The 17,929-nt window shown below is 40.7% G+C and overlaps 2 pseudogenes; both read left to right on the top strand.

The window, feature by feature from the left end:
* Positions 1 to 2,793: 2,793 nt before the first annotated feature.
* Positions 2,794 to 3,243, top strand: LOC115857095 (pterin-4-alpha-carbinolamine dehydratase pseudogene; annotated as a pseudogene).
* Positions 3,244 to 7,394: 4,151 nt separating this feature from the next.
* On the top strand, positions 7,395 to 11,394 carry LOC115857190 (lysosome-associated membrane glycoprotein 1 pseudogene; annotated as a pseudogene).
* Positions 11,395 to 17,929: the final 6,535 nt, after the last annotated feature.

Below are 17,929 nucleotides of genomic sequence, written 5' to 3'. Positions count from 1 at the left end.
CATGTTGAAATAGGCAGTTGCCAAAGTGGCCAAAACAATTACTTATTTATGGCTTTCTTTTTAAGATGTATATTTAGGCAAGTGTCTGATTCTAAGGTACACATTCAGGTACCACACTGGGCATAGGGGAATGTGATAGATGCCTCCTTGGGAAGAAAATAGAAGGGTGTTTCACAGATTAAATTCAGAAACAACCAACAGAAAGGCTTAGGGAGACATGGCTTGTCCAAGGAAAAGTGATTTATTAAAAAAGTGATTTCATAAAACTGGACACCAAATCACTAAGGGGAGGTTTACATAAAATAGTAGATATGGTCAGTATCTGTAAGATAGAAGTTTGGTAAGCTAGGACATATAATGTGATACAAAGACATGTAAAACTGACTATAATCAAACCTAAACTGTGAAGTTCTCACGGGTGGCTTCTAAAAGGGTATTCACTGAAGTTACGTGAGTTGGGAAGTCTCACTGTAAGAAGTTATGTGATGGATAACAGGTTATTGATATATGAGAGAGAGTACTATGTTTTAAAAAATGCCACAGTGCCGTCTGACGATTCAAGTGGTCTGAGACTCTGTGTTAACTCTTGTCACTATTTACCTTTTTGAGCTGTGAGAATTCCAAGACAATGAGGTATAATGGAAAGGACATGGAAATTGGAACTGGGAGGCCTTTACATCATAAGCTGTTTAGTCTCTCCGAATCAGGGACAGGACTAGACTGTGTAAGAGCCTTTCAGTTGTATAATTCTGTGATTTTGTGAATATGATGTACATGAAAGCACTGCCGAGATATGCTGGCATAAAGTCATAGAATTTTAAAGGAGCGTTTTATCACGTTATGGTGAGTGGGTAAATTTTAAAATGTACTTTATTTGTGAGTTTATTCTCAACAAGTTTCTAGTGATGATTAAATATTTCTCCTGATACTTTGTCTATCCTTTGTCAAAAGAAAACCATATATGTGTTGCTACAGAGCTAAAAAAAGAAAAAGAAGTGGTGAATGGATAATTGGGGCAGTCTGAGTCTTAACCCCATTCTGAGATTTGAGTTGCCTGCCAGGGACCTAAATCTCTGACATCAGAGAGAGTAACATCTTCGTCTGTGTGAGCATAATAAGTTCCGTGTCAGAGTCTTAGGGAACGTGAACGAACACAGAGATACCGTCCACTTCATTTTTCTGTGTAGAGATGCCCATCCAGTTGGGCCTCATCTGGCTTGCCCTTACTAGGGTAGAGAGAGCTTTCAGGCTGGAGGGCGCGAGCATCTCAAGAGGACCGCTGCAGCCCACAGGATGGAAGTGGGTGGAGGGGAAGATGGCTGTCTCCAGAGCAAACCCTGCCTCCCCCTTAGCAGGTTAGGACAACAGATGCTTATTAGCAACAACAGGAAGAACTGGCAGACACCTTGGGGATGAAGTACAATAACTTCCACATGCTTCACATCATTCCAAGAACATCGCTTTTAAAAACACTGTTGAGGTTTTACTTTTTTTTTGGTTTAGAATTTGTTTTTAGTTTTTATTAAAGTATAGTTGCTTTACAATGTTGTGTTAGTTTCTACTGTAGAGCAAAGTGAATCTGCTCTACGTATACATATATCCCCTCTTTTTTGGGTTTCCTTCCCATTTAGGTCACCACAGAGCATTGAGTAGAGTTCCCTGTGCTGTACAGTAGGTTCTCATTAGTTATCTATTTTATACACGGTATCAATAGTGTATATGTGTCAGGCCCAGTCTCCCAGTTCATGCCCCCCCTTCCCCCTTGGTATCATGCATTTGTTCTCTACATCTGTGTCTCTATTTCTGCTTTGTAAATAAGATCATCTATACCAGTTTTAACACTGTTGAGTTTTGAAAGAACTCTTTTTGGATCTACTTTAAGATAATTTTTAGTCAATGTATTATAGCTTAATGGATAAGAGTTCAACTCTGATTTGGAATCAGACTCCTTGGCCTCAAAACGCACTTTACCATTTACTTTGAGCAAATGATTTAACCTTCTTGTGTGTCAGTTTCCTTATTGGTAAAATGCTGATAAAAAGGATATATACCTTATAGGATGGCGGAGAGGATAAAAGGAGTACTTAGCAAGTGCTTATCAGTAGAATGACCGATATTTATTAGTTATTATTATTTTTATGTAAAACAAAGAGATTTCTGTAACTAAAGCCTCAGGCAGCTGATAAATGTGTTAAGTCCAAACTCCACTAGCATTTCATTTTCTTTTATTTCTTTTACAGTCAAGGTCAGATGTACTATTCCAGAAATCTTTCAAGCTTCTAATTATTCTCAGGGCCATCCACCGTTGTGCCTGTCATTCAATTTTTTTTGGTAATTCCCCATTTTCTCTCTTACTAGCTTTAAACAAACTTGTAAAACGTGTGAAACCAGTAGACACTAGCCCTAACCCCATTATCTCATACTCTGAATTATTAGCTTTAAGCGTTTTTCCTTGCCTGTCTTGTTCTTTATTAAGCATCCCACCCAGGGAGGGATAAATTGGGAGACTGGGATTGACATATGCAGACTGCTATATATAAAATAGATAATAAGAACCTACTGTATAGCACAGGGAACTCTACTCAATACTCTGTAAATGACTTATATGGGAAAAGAATCTAAAAAAGAGTGGATATATGTATATGTATAACTAATTCACTTTGCTGTACACCTGAAACTAACACAACATTGTAAATCAACTATACTCCAATAAAAATTAATTTAAAAAAAACAAAAGGTTGAGAGTTACAAAAAAAAAAAGCATCCCACCCAAGAGCCTTCTAATGATATGGTATGAACCTTTCATTTTATTCTCTCAGTTATTATAAAAATTTAGATGGTAAGTATCTCTTAGAAATATGGAACTATAGGACATGCTCGTCTCCTCCGCTGCCACCTGCTGCGGCCGGCGTCCACGCTGCACACAGCACGGCTGGCAAAGCCCACAGGCCAAGTGCTGAGGAGAAGTACCAGCTGCTGTCAGACCTGCGGGCCATGGGGTGGAACGAGCCGGAAGGCCAGGATGTCACCTTCCAGCAGTTCCATTTCAAAGACTTCCGTAGGGCTATTGGCTTCGTGATGAGAGTGGCCCTGCAGGCTGAGAAACTGGACCACCAGCCTGAATGGTTTAACGTTTACGACAAGGCCCACATCACCCTGAGCACTCACGCGTGTGTGGGCCTTTCAGAACTGGACATAAATCTGGCCAGCTTCATCGAGCAGGTAGCAGTGTCCGTGACATAGACCCTGCCCTTCCTCTCTGAGTTCTTCAGGGGAAAGGGGGGACTGAACTGGGGATCCAGAGAGGGAACTGGGGAGCCCCGAAATGTTGCTGCAGTCAAAACTGACAAGTCGATCCTGTTGCCTCCGTTTAGAGGCAAGTCTCTGCCATCGAAAAAGGCCAGCATCACCGCCAACACCAGAACTTAGACCACTTTTCCCCACACCACTCTCTTCCTCCTTGGGGCTCTTTTACGTGTACACTGATTTGAATCAGTTCTTCTCTTGCTTTACAACTTTCCAGCGACAGCAACGATTTCTTTCCAGGAGGTGTCTTGCTCCCTTCCTGATTCATTTCCCAAGAAGCTGTGATGGAAAAGTGTGTCTAAGATAAAGTCTGATCTTAGAAGCCAGAACCTTAAAGTCATCCTCATCCTATGTGACAGACATGCATGTGCTATTATGCCTCCAATAAAAACACTGTTTCACTTGGAAAAAAAGAAATATGGAAGTATAAAGTTCAAATTTTCCACTCCTTAATTCTGCTCCCACATCTGCCTGTGCCTCAGTTCTCTCCATCTCCAGGAGATGATCAATAAAAGATGATCAATAAAATAGATGATCAATGAAAGCCCCCCAAGAATTGATACTGTCTTACAAAGTCCCACAAATATCTTCTAGCTAGTGCTGTTATAAGATAAACTTCAGATTCTGTGGTTTTGCACATTTCTCTTCTTAATGCACAACCTGTCTTCTGCTCCTATTCTTGCAAACAGTTCTTAGAAAGCAGTGAGTAGAAAGCTCTCACTGGTGTTAACAAGTGAGAAATGACAACTTTCTAGTGTTCTCTCTCCTAGTAGATACAACGTTAGCCTAAAGTAATTCATGATGATCTCAGCATGATGGTGGGCAGAGGAAATGACCAGTATGGATGCTGGCAGCTTCTCAGGACCATATCAGTGATTATATGCAGGCACTACTTATTCTATCAATGATGTCTCTAAGCAAATTATCTCTGAAGATAGAACACGTTCCTTGTTTAGGTCAATTCTGCCTGAGATGATATTTTGCACAAGCTTTACAAAAGACCCTGTTAAGACAAGCTAGTTTTACCTGCAATAGCTTTTCACTGTAACTAACTTTTATGGATGACATTGGGAACATATACTATGTGTTGATAAACGCAACGAATCACTTTTTATCATTTTAAAATCACTTCCACTTTTACAAAAGCTCCTATAAAGCCATAGTACCTGGAATTTTATTTCTCTTTCACCTAGAACATCTTTCTAACAGTTAAAAAGTTACCTGGAAGGGGCAAAAAAAAAATGGAATGAGAAATATCACTCTTCTGTTCTTCAGAAAGAAGAATAATAAGCATTTCTAGAGCGCTTATCACTCTCCAGGGAGTATGTTTGGCACTAGAGATATATATGCATTTCAATCAGATTTTCCTTGTTGTCAAGTATTTTATAATTTTTAAGAGAAACTTAGAAAAATATAAAAGGATACAATCATATGTTAAAAGTACATGTAATCAAAAAAACACATATAATCATGTAAGAATGCAAGTGTGCTCAAGATACTATGAGTTCAAATGAGGGACATTTAATTCAGACTGTAGATACCAGAAAAGTTTTTCAGAGCAGGTGACTTTCACTGAGCATGTGTGTGTGTGTGTGTGTGTGTGTGTGTGTAAAATTACCTAGATACAAAAAGTGGGATCTCATTCCAGGAAAACAGAACATAAGCATTGTCCATGAGAAAATAATTAGGCCCAATGGTTCCAGTATCCCATTAGTTGCTCTAACATGGGTTGGAAGATAAAGATAGCAGAACGGAGACCAAAGACTCCTTAGGTGTCCATGAAGCCATGGGTTGACCATAACACAGTGTAAGATGAATGAGTAGTGTCATGAACCCTTCTTACTGTCATTGCTGCTCACTGATCCCACTTCTGCCTGTGCCTCACTTCTCTCCATCTCCAGGAGACTGACAGTCTCCACTACTCTATGCAAATGGCATCCCTGCTAAAATGTCCCCATTTAGCACCATCAGTGACATTTTGGAATTATCTCAAGCTATGAAAAGAACCAGAATCAACTTACTCCCCCCAATTATTATCATGTCGCTTCCATTCTCTGCTATGTACATTCTTTATAAATACAACGTTCTTTCCTGTCGTGTGGGAAATGTGAGCCCACTGTGACTAAGGTCATATTTAATACAGACCCAACATTTTGTTGGCACTCCCTAAATGTTAAATAGCAATGAGAGGAGATGAAGTAGTACAAGAACAAGAACGTGATTAAAATAGATCCCAATCGATTCCAGCCGCATTAGAAACATAAGGGGAAAAACTGAACACTTATTATCAAACTATAAAACCGAAAATATGTCTAGGAAAGTGTGGGCTATTTAAAATCATTAGATAGTTTTGAACTGAAATCCCTTAAAACTATACGACAAAAAAGTATTTTCCAGATGTCCCTTATACCGATATGGAGAACGTAAAATATACTTCCCTTACAATTTGGATTTTTAAACATTTATTTATAATCATATTAAAATGTGAAGTTTTACTCATTGTTTTAGATATTTAGGTGACTATCTGACTAATGAATAACACATGGTACAGGAAAAATATATATACATTTTAATTTTAGGTCTTCTGAAGCCCATTGTTCATTTCAGGCTGCCTTACTGAGAGTCCTTGCACCAAACGCCTCTGGTTGCATTCCATTCAAGACAAAGGCATATTTTAGGGATGTACCTCTCACAAAGAGGTATTGATGGACCAGGAATCAGAGTTTGGACAAATGAACATTTCATTATAACACAGCCTAATTGTTAAAGCTCTTCTTATTGAAAAGAATAAAAATTTCATTAGTCATCACAGTAGCTCAGCATGAACTCCTCCTCTTTTTCCCCACAATGCACAGTAAGAATGGCAGTTTTAAGCTTATCATTGAACATTTTGGAAATGTTGGTTCTTCCTTCCTTTTGCTCTAAATACGCTAAGAAGTATTTTAGTAACAATTATGAAAAAAATTGGTAATAATTTTAAGCTAAACTTTATACGTGGAATTGTGAAAAAAAATATCAGCGATCACAAGAAAATGCAATTTAAGAGCTGCCTGGAAGGCCTACTTTTTTCATTTTAGGGCCCTGGGATCGTTTTATGGGATAATAAGGATTCATAGGACCACCCTAAAACTCAAATAAGATGAAGACATAAGTACTTTAGAAACTAGAAAGGTTTTATAGAGCTAAGGGAATAAAATTTGCATTGGTAATTCTTATCTCTATACAGCTTTTAAGTTTAGTATCTTTTCAGCTTCTCCAGGAAAGATATCTATTGATCACTGCCCTAAGTGTAAAAACTGAAACAGGGGAGGACCAAGATACAGTGAAGATCACTAATCTGGCACTCAGAATTCCTGTTATTAATTAGATGATAACGTTGAGTATGTCATGTAAACAGCTGACAGCTTAGTGTGTCCCAGTGGTGAAAATGCGGTGGGTAGACTAGATGAAGAACACAAATGCGTGGCAACCAATAGCCCTCACACCCGAGTGTCCATTGCTAATTGATCATAGAAGTGGTCTGGCTAAGACAGTGTGGTCTCAGAATCTTTGTTGATAGTACGCCAATCAAAGCTGGCTCTCCAGGAGCTAGACAGTCTCTAAGAGTTTCCTTTTCCAGGTCTAAGAACCTATCGTTGTCACCTGTGAATGTAGATCAATCGCATTATCCATTCTCACCTTTATTGCTGCTCCGCCCTCATCTCCTACCTCTCTCTCTCACTCTGCCTGCGCCAGCCACACTGGAGGTGTGTCTTTGTCTCACAAACTTTGCAATGACTATACCCTCTGCCTTGAATACTCTGCTCCCACGTGTCCACGTGCTCACTCTGTTATCTTCCCCAAGTCTTCACTAATTTCAGCCTTTCAATGGTGTTCACAGGAGTTGGTAAACTATAAGCCATGGGCTGAATCTGCCCCCCCGTCTGTGTTTGTATGGCCCACAAAGTAAGAATGGCATTTACATTTTCAGTTGAGAAATACATAAGTCAGAAGAATTATATTCTGTGGCACATGGAAATTACATGAAATTCAAATTTCAGTGTTCATAAATAAAGTTTTATTGAGACAAAGGCTGCGTTTGTGCTAAAATGGTCGAGTTGAATGGTTATGGCAGAGACCACATGGTCCACAAAGTGTAAAGTATTTACTATCTGGTCATTTACAGAATAAGTTTGCCTACCCCTAGGATACACTTAACATTTTGTTAATTACTGGAAGTACTCACCGGCAATCCTGATGCCCTCTCTTTCCCTCTCAATTTTTAAAAATAACATTTATCACATTGTACCATACACTGTCCTTGTATATTATGTATACTGTCTCTCCATAAGAGCACAAATTCCATGAAGTCAGAGGATTTTGTCCACTTTATGATCTGATATATTCCCAGTGCCCTGAACAGTATCTGGTACATAGTAAATATTCAATAAATATAATTCTGGAACGAATGAATTATATGGAAGATACCTGCATTACGTAGAAATATATTAGATGGAGTAGTCACAGGAGACTTCAGGAGAAGATGATATTTTAGTGTTAAAGGGTACAAAAGACTTAGGGAACATTTTTCCTAGAAAGGGGTACTGAATGAAAGAACATGTGTGTAGGGTAGCCTAGATGTAATGCAGAGCCCGGGAGGTAGAGAGGAGGTGGAAAGTAGGCTGAGCCCAGGTTATGGAAGACTTGGAATGTCTGATTAAGATGCTTGGGTATAATCTTATAAAAAATAGATATTTCAGGAAGATCTGTCTGATAATGATATGATATATACAGTATGAGTTGGAGCGGGTAAATTCATGTGAGAATTGTAATAGCCTGGGTTCAGGCTTCTAAGATTGGACAGTGGCAGATGAAGTGAAAGAGAAAGGACACAGGGAGAAAGGAAGGAGTAACCAATGGTACCTTCATTATTGTGACCTTTGGTGAAAAAATGTTTTTGTCAAAAGTTGAAAGGCAGCAGAAAAGAGAAAGCATTAAAAAATAAAAACCAGTCTGCTTCAGTTCTTTGTAGTTTGTCGAATAAATATGCATACAGTTCCCAGTTTAAGACTTCTGTAGAGTTTTTGCCTCAGAGAAGGCATATATGATGATAAACTTGACAATATAAACTAAACCAATTAGATTTTAGTAGAGTTAGATTAGTTGAACTACTTCAGAATGAAGTCAGAATGGGTTTCACTCAGGTAGCTTAGTGAAAAGCATCAGGGCACACCAAAGCACATAGTTTTAGATGCTGAACTTTCACTGGGGAGGTGGCCTGATTTACCTTTAGTTGTGCCATTTGTGTTAAACAGATAAAAATCCAAATATACATGATAGTGCCTAGATTTTTTTTGTAAAAGTAATAGCATGACATAATTCTAAGTGAAAGACAAAATATCACATACAATTTGATTCAGTTTATGTAAAATTTTATATATACTTTAGATGGAATTTTAGGCTGTATTCTCTTCTCCATATTTTCTGTATTATTTGAGCTTTTTTATCTGCAATGACTATATTATTTTTTTTTACAATCACAAAAGAGCTATTTTTATATTAAACTATTAAAAATGACAGGTTGGATGTATAGCAAAAACCTCCATAGATTTGTTTAGATATTAAGAACAGATTCATGCTACAAACTATTTATTTGCTATGAAGAGAATTAGGAAGTATTTAGCAAAGTTTGAGATAATAATTAATGTTCAAATAAGCTGACTGTCAAGTACATTTGAAATGTTTTTAGTCTAGTAAGAACAGGCAATTGACTGATTAAACTAAGATTATGAATTTTGGAAACTAGACCTCGGTCCAACGGCAAAGAATCACTTGTTGCTTGAGTCATCTTTAAAATGGATTATGGTAATCTTTCCTTAAAGGGTTATTTAAAAGAATTAATATAAAGGATATAAAACACCTGTCTAGTGAGTAGCTGTTCCAAAAATGATAGCTATTATTATTAAGAATTGGATAAGTAATAAATAAAATAAATCAGAGTTTGAGAGTCAAGCTACATTTACTTAATCCTGTACTTAATTTGTTCCACTTAATGCCATGAAATACTGTGCTAAGTGCAGGTGAATACATGTATTATCAAGGGCCTGCCCTGTCTTTAATATATAAACAATACGTTTAATAAGGTGTTACAGATGCTATGACTCAAGTTCCTATACGACAGAGAATTTAAATCAGGCCACCTCCCCAGTGAAAGTTCAGCATCTAAAACTATGTGCTTTGGTGTGCCCTGATGCTTTTCACTAAAAATATATGTAACAGCACTTCTATTTGGAAGCTGTTCTTTTATTCATCCATTCATTGAACAGTTATATATTGAGCATCTTCCATTTTCAAACATTCTTCTTGTAGCTGGCCCTATACCAACAAAGACAAACAAGATTTCTTCTCCCACAGAAGTTTCAATGTAATGACGGCAGAAAAATAAACTAGGAAAAAACCAGAGAAGATAAATTCAGTCAATACTATAAAGAAAATCAAACACGGTGGTATGATGGACTAGGCTAATTTAGCTTAGTTAAGTAAGGCTTTTCTGAGCAAGGAGTATCTGACCTGAAACCTGAATGATGAAGCTCCTGTCATGTAGAGAGAGAAAATTTGACAGGAGGGAATTCCAGACTCAGGAAATAGCTAGTACAAATCACCTAAGGCGGGACCAAACTTAACCAGTTCAATAAACAGAACTGGTTAAAACTATGGTTGAAGAAACAGGGGAAAGAGAAGGAAGCTGTGAGGTCAGAGAAGTGTTCTCAACTATAAGCTTGAAATATGAACTCCCCTATGTAGCAGAAAGTTACAAAGAATCCTGACATTTCAAAATCAAGGATTTAATTCAATATTCTAGAACACTTGAGGTCATCTACTCTACCTAAGCGTGTAATTCATTTATTTATTCGATCAGCAAGTATTTGGGGACTTCCCTGGTGGTGCAGTGGTTAAGAATCCGCCTGCCCAAAGGGAATGCTTCTGTCTCCAGTCTCCTGATGGCTTTTGGAAGAGGCCATATGCTGACCCTCCCAAGTTTCACAAGAAATGCAACACGTTAGTGTCCAGCTGATGCGTTTTGTTTATAACTTGTCAGATACAGGGATTTTCTCCAATTCGAGCTCCAGGGCAATCAAGACTGTGGAATCCGTAACCGACACCAAGGCAGACATAAATAAAAGGTACAGGTGTGTGAGCAGCAACCAGATCCGCATGCGCAACGTGACCATCGGGCTCCGTGACGCCACCCTCCAGGCCTACCTCTCCAACAACAGCTTCTGCAGGGAGGAGACGCGCTGTAAGACTGGCCCTCCCCGCCCACCCCAGCGGCGCCGCCCCAGTCCTCGCCCAAGAGACCCTCGGGGTCCAAGTACAACGTGAGCGTCACCAGCGGGACCTGCCTGCTGGCCAGCAAGGGGCTGCAGCTGAACGTCACCTGCAGGACGAGGGACAACACAACGGTGACCGGAGAGTTCAGCATCAACCCCAACAAGACCACCTTTGGGGGGAGCTGCACAGCTCAGCTGGTGACCCTGGAGCTCCGCAGCAGGAACCAGCTCCTGGCGCTCCAGTTTGCGATTAACGCAAGTTGCAGCCGGGTTTTCCTGCACGGAGTTCAGCAGACGCTGACTCCGCCCGATGCCGAAGACCCCGCCTTCAAGGCCGCCCACCGCCCGCTGAGCGCGCTGCAGGCAGCCGCCGGGAACTCCTACGAGGGCAACGCTGAGGAGCGCGTGCAGGTCACCTAGACCTATTCAGGGTGTGGGTCGGCGTTCCGCGTGGACGGGGACAAGTTTGGGCCTGTGGAGGAGTGTCAGCTGCGTGAGAACAGCATGCTGATCCCCATCGCCGTGGGCGGCGCCCTAGCAGGGCTGGTCCTCAGCGTCCTCATCGCCTACCTTATTGGCCGGAAAAGGAGCCACGCGGGCTGCCAGACCGTCTAGCCGGCCGCCCCCACCCGCCTCGGATCAGCCGCAGCTGCAGGGCCTCGGGCCGGTTCCCTGGGCTTAGATTGTTGTTGAGGGAGGCACCCGTTCTTGCAAACTGGTTTTCACATCTGCTTTATCCAATGTGAAGTTCATCCGGCCACAGTTACTATTCACAAAAGAGCAACTATGGAAATGTCGGTGTTAATTTTGCTAACTGGATTAAATATTTTGCTAACTGGTTAAACGTTAATATTTACCAAAGTAGGACTGGAAGGGGGTGGAGGGTAAGAGCTTTTCTAAATGGGCACTGGCTCCACTGTCATTTGGCTTTTTAAGATTCTGGTGTTTGATCGCTTCACTCTTTACTCAGGTGTAAGCCTTGCAAAGGGAGAGTCTCTGGTCTTAATGCTTTGATGGAGGCTGGTAGCTGTGAGCCTGACGCGCTGAAGAAATCAGTAGGAACGAGAATCGTAGAGCAAGCAGTAGTACGAAGAAGCAGATCTGAGAGGCTGGCCCCTCGAGCATCGGTACTCCAGGACGCCGGGTCCTCGGGCTTTCCACTCTCTGCCACTCGAGAGCTTGCACCTTTTAAAATAGAAAAATGGGCGTTGTTTTTATTTACTTTTTTGTAAAGTAGTTTTCCTTCTGTTGGAGGTTTGGGGTGATCCTTTGTCTGCACTGTGTACAATAATCGTTTCACTCTGATTCATCACTTGCAGCTGGGTGGCCTGTGTGCTGAGGAGCATCCCTTCCTGCGACGCGTTGCCCTAAGGATGCTGATAAAAAGTCTTTTTGTTAAAAAAGGAAAGAAAGAAAGAAAGAAAGAAAGAAAAAGAAAGAAAGAAAGAAAGAAAGAAAGAAAGAAAGAAAGAAAGAAAGAAAGAAAGAAAGAAATCCGCTTGCCAATGCAGGTGACACGGGTTCGAGCCCTGGTTGGGGAAGAAGTTGCCGTGGAGCAACTAAGCCCGTGTGCCACAACTACTGAGCCTGTGTTATAGAGCCCGCCAGCCACAACTACTGAAGGGCTTGTGCCTAGAACCCATGCTCTGCAACAAGAGAAGCCACCGCAATCAGAAGCCTGCACACCGCAAGGAAGAGTAGCCCCCACTCGCGGCAACAGAGAAAGCCTGCAGGCAGCAACGAAGACCCAACGCAGCCATAAATAAATAAATTTTTTTTTTTTTTTTTTTGCGGTACGCGGGCCTCTCACTGTTGTGGCCTCTCCCGTTGCGGAGCACAGGCTCCGGGCGCGCAGGCTCAGCGGCCATGGCTCACGGGCCCAGCCGCTCCGCGGCATGTGGGATCTACCCGGACCGGGGCACGAACCCGCGTCCCCTGCATCGGCAGGCAGACTCTCAACCACTGCGCCACCAGGGAAGCCCATAAATTTATTTTTTTTAAAAAAGAAATATTTGTAAACACCTACCAAATACAAAGCCTTCAAGAAATTTAACCCATAGGAAAGCTCAGGTGTATACACTTTGTGTCAGAAGTTAAGGTCTCATACAGACAGGGAGAGATCACTTCTTGCTGGGCAAATCTGAGATTTTGTGGTTGAGTTGGCATTTGAGCTAGGGTAGGTGGGTAGGATTTAAACATAAAATACGATGATGCTGAGGGACACAAGAAGGCATTCTAGGAAACAACATGAGTAAAAGCATAGAGATAAGTTGTTTAGGTAATAATAGCATGCTGTTTGAAATTCCTCATATAAAACATCTTTGAGTTTTAAAATTCAACAGATCATTGTGAAACCTAAACTTGACCTTTTCACATTTCTGTCTCCCACTTTCCTTTGCAAGAAATTATGTGTGTGTCAATCAGAATTCTGTGAGCTACATCACAGGTGTTCTACATGCATTGAGCAGTAGAGTGAGATGAGATGGATAGGCCTTTCCTCCTAACTTTAAAATATAGTCATGCTGGGTCTTCTGCTAAACAGTGAAGTGCAGGAGGAAAGGCCCAAAGTGTGAGGGTCATCAACTACAGAATTCCACAAGGTCTGGCGATCACCAAGGCTATGAGTCACTGGCCAGCCCAGTGCCCACCAGGCCTGGTAAACCAAGAAGTGATGTTAAAGAAGTGGAAACTGGCTGATTTGTATGAATTTGTTTAATCTGTTCTCAACCAATAACATGATTTACATCAGGTGATGTGTTTATGACACCTGGATTCAGAAAGGCAGTCATTTGGTTATGAACTCATTGTTTCCTTTTCAGAAAAATTGACCTCACCCATTAGCCCTTTTATGTAGTCTTCCTAAAGCTTACCACTATCTCCATAATGCCTCCTCAACTGTTCACAAATGTTATTTCACAAGTACCGATGCTTCTCAAATGTCAGGTTTGCAGGGGTTTTATTGCCACATTTCAGGTTGATTAATGTAAGAACAAATAAATAAGGGCTTAAACTGTTGATGCCTCATGGACAGGTAGGGCTGAAGATGGCTGCCAGTAGATAAAATAGTTGGCGATAGAACAAGATTATATTTATAATAAAGACACAGGTCTTAGGTCCTAAGTAGTAACTCCTTTACACCTATCCATTTATACAACTTGCAATCTTCTCCCCTCTTGCAGTTGTCAGGCACCTGACATATATCAAACAATTAATACGAATAGGGTTGATGTTTGGGCAAATTGGACAAGAGAAAGATTTTAAGATTTAATTCTAGGGGTCAGTGGTAAAAGGCAGAGTTTTCATGAACATGAATTCCCTAGAATTTCTTCAGCTCTGTCAGTGTCAGCAGTACTTCCATGTATTGATTCAGGGAATGTTTATTGAGGGCTTACTCTGTAACAGTCACTGTGCTAGAAGGTAAAGATCCAGTGTGACAAAAGAGAGTCCCTGCATCGCAGAATTACAGAAAAGGAAACTAAAAGGACAATACAGCTGATGAGGAAACTTCAGAGGACAGAGAAGTAGCAAACCTAGGCTTTCAGTCTCAGGGCTGTCTCCTTGGAAGAAGTACCATATAGGCTGAGACATAGATGAGCAGGTGTTAGTGGGTTGATGGACAAGAGGGTCGCAGAGGTGTGAAGACATAGCTCTTTCAGGAAAGCTACGGCTGGAATGTCAGGATTGGTGTCCCTGCGTAACGTCACGTAATATAAATTACGTTACTCTCTAATACTCTCTCAATGTGCCCTCTACTTTTCCTACATAATACTTAACATGACGTGCAATTCTATATTTATATAATTTTTAAAAATGTCTATCATTCCTCTGCTTGTTTTGTTACCCCACTTTTGGGCACATAGTAAGGCACTCATTTGTTGAATCAACAAGTAGCTGAGAGGTGAGGGAGGGAATAGCAGAAAAGATGCTCGAGAGACAACCAGGAGACAAATTAAGCAGGGCTTTCTTGACTGTATTAAGGAGTCCTGAACCTTCATTCTAAGAGAAGTAAGAGATAAAGAGCTTTGAGCTACTCTTTGCATTTCAGAAAGATCACTTTGACTGCAATGTAAAAAAACAGATTGGAAAAGAGCCAGGACTCAGTCTGTCAGTTACCTGAGCCAGCTGAAATTATATCACTGGGAGTGGACTTAAAAGAGAGTTAGGATGAGAAATTGAAGAGGTTTTGTGATTGGTTAGATGAGGAAGGGGAGAAGAATGGAGTTCTCCAAAATGACTCATAGGTTTCTGGATGGGGCAGCTAAGTGAATCATGAAGTAAAGCAGTGTTTTGTTTTTGTTTTCGGTGATGGAGAAATGAGATTCAGTTGTGAGCATATTAAGTTTAAAATGCCTGTAACGTCATCTAAGAGATGTTCAGGAGGGAGTTGGATGGATATCGGTCTCTGAAGCTCATGAGAGAAATTTTGGCTGGGGTTAGAGATTTGTGAGCCATCAGAAGATAAAAACATGAAAGTTGTCCTTTGCTGATGCAGCTGAAAGGGTTCTTGCAAGTCCTGCTTCCATAGACACTCTCTTAAGGGTCTTCTTTTAGGCTGACTCCAGCCAGTCCACGCACAGAGAAATAAATCACAGAAGAAGATTTATAACTTTGGGAAAAATCACATGGTCTTTCTCAGACACTGTAGAGGCCATTATGATGGCAGAGCCAACAAAGTGACAGCTGGACTCTATAGGTCTCTACATCGCAGTTCAAAGTTCATCCTTTCATCTCCTTGCTAAGTAGTGATCCTGTGTCGCTAGTTTTCTTTGAGCCTCTTTGAGTAAGAGACACATACATCAGGAAATCTGTCGGGGCATTGTTATCCTACAATGCCACGCTGAATTAATCATGTCATTCTATTTACACATGTAATTCCCTTTGACCAGAAATTGAAATTGCTTTTCTTATTTGCTACTTCTCAACGTGGACCTCTCATTTCATAACTGCTGTGACCTGTGTAGCGAAAGACTCCATGTGCCTTGGATGTGTTTTGTTTGATCTGTTACACCAACAATGTTTAAAAGAGCAGTTTAACTTGTAGGTGTTATACTTAGGTACAATACAAGTACCATGAAGTAGCATGAAGTTCTTTCATCCTACCTATCTCTGGCGTTTATTTTAAATGCACACCTTCTGCAGATATTTGGTTTGTGACCCTTACCCTAAAGTGTTAAGATCAACAACGAAAGCACATACGTAATACAAAAGTAGGCTAACAGAGGAAAAGATGAGCTAACGCGTGGTGGGCATGGGAAGGAGGAATAGTTTATCAAAACCTCCCTACATTTTACAGAACAAAAATGAATTTGCCATTTTTCCAGGTAGACCTGGCAGAGGAAAGTACACAATAAAAGGCATAACATGAATGAATGAAGCATTTTCAAGGATGTATAGGTAGTAAGGTGTTAATGGTATAAAATGTTTGCAGGCAGTAAAGAAGCACCCTGAATGCCATGGTAAGGGTTTTGGGATTTCCTTAGACAGAAGGGAGTGAGGAAAGTATTTGATGCCACAGAAGAAAATGATCATTCCTTTTAAAAAGAGCTCCTTGGCAGCATTATAGATCATGGATTTGAAGGAAGTAAAGCCAGAAGAACTATTAGGTCATTTTCCATGGCATTCATGTCGACACAGATTCGAAATCTACGCTACTAGTGAAACCTTGATCTCTGAAATCATTTACTATAACTGCCTGCTCTTTAAGTCTCCCAGTAAACACACCCTCATTATTTTTTTAGGACTAATAGCCCCTTAATCTTTCTTCCTTGTCTAAGCCTATTCTCCCTTCCTGGCTTCACTCCTATCCCTATTCAGCCTGCAATGTAGGGATCAACGTTTTTGTCTGCACTCTCACCAACACTTCTGATTCCTTTCGCCCCTCGACCTGAGCCCAACCTTTACCTTCCAGTCCTCTTACTCACTCTTAGTTAACTTCCTCTCTCTGTGGTTTCTAGTTTCCCACAGCTGGAAGCTAGAAAAATCTCTCTAGAGACCTGTTAAAAATTTTAGAACCTCAACCCAGGCCCAGAGAAACAATCGCCAATGAAAACTGGCTTTTAAAATAATATTCTAGTTGATTCTTTTAATCTGGTAAGTTTAGAAAACAATGCATAGATAAGTCCATAATTCCCCAGTAGCAACTCCTCTGAATTTATTCCAGAGCCTTAAAGCTGCAGCTCAGCTCTCCTCCCTAATTTGCCTAAATTTAATGCCGAAAGAATGAAACAACTTAATTATTCTTTATTCTCTTGCAAGGATTCTTTACCCTTCCTGTCCCTCTTATTTCACAGCCTAACCCATCTGTTATAAACTGAACGTTTGTGTTCCTCCCCCCACGTCCCATCCCCCAATCCATATGTTGAAGCCCTAGCTACCAATGTGACTGTATTTGGAGACATGACCTTTATAAATGTAATTAAGGTTAAATGAGGTCATAAGGCTGAGTCCCTGATCTGTTAAAATTAATGTTTTCCTAAGAAGAGACATCAGAGAGGGATCTCTGAATCTCTGAGAGACTCCCCTCACCCCGACCCTGGCTTCTGTCTCTTTCCAAAGAAAGGCCAAGTGAGCACACAGCAAGATGGCAACTACCTACAAGCCTGAAAAAGAGCTCTTACCAGAACCTGACCATACTGGCACCCTGAGCTCAGACTTCCAGCCTCCAGAACTGTGAGAAAGTAAATTTCTGCTGTCTAAGGCCTCCAGTCTTTGTACTCTGTTATGGCAACCTGAGCAGTCTCATAGACCATCCTTTCCTTATTTATGACCCAGGCCCCTCTTATCTCCTCTGAGACAAGCATCTATTTAATTCCTACTAAGTGCACAGCAAGATAAATTTGGTTCTTGTCCTCATGAAGCTGAGCCTGGGTGGAGAGGATAAGATATTACAAGGTTAACTCTTCCTTTTAGTACTTCTCTTTCTCTCTCTCTCTTTCCTATATTTAATCTCTCTCCCTCCATCTGTCTTCCTTCTCCTCTCTCTCTCTCTCACTCCTCCATGCACAACTCCCTCTTTTTTGGTAGTACTCCCTTCTCCTTGATCCCTGGGCCCTCTCTCTCTCTCCCTTTGAACTCATTCTCAGAAAAAAAAAAGAATAAAAAGGAAAAAGAATCTCTCCCTCTTTTTAACCTCTCAAGTTACTTGTCGATTCCCTTCTTTCTACAATATTCAGGATACTAAAAGAATTAGTGATCCTATCTTAATATAATCATGTATTTATATTTTAATTTTGCAAATATTTTCAGTAAAATAAACATTTATCTGAGCTGTACACACACACACAGAAAGAATAGTCTTCAAAATACATTCACCT

This window comes from Globicephala melas, chromosome 5 (genome assembly GCF_963455315.2).
Source record: "Globicephala melas chromosome 5, mGloMel1.2, whole genome shotgun sequence".
Classification (NCBI taxonomy): domain Eukaryota; kingdom Metazoa; phylum Chordata; class Mammalia; order Artiodactyla; family Delphinidae; genus Globicephala; species Globicephala melas.
The sequence above is the reverse complement of the archived record's forward strand: the minus strand, read 5'-3'. Positions and strand labels throughout refer to the sequence as shown.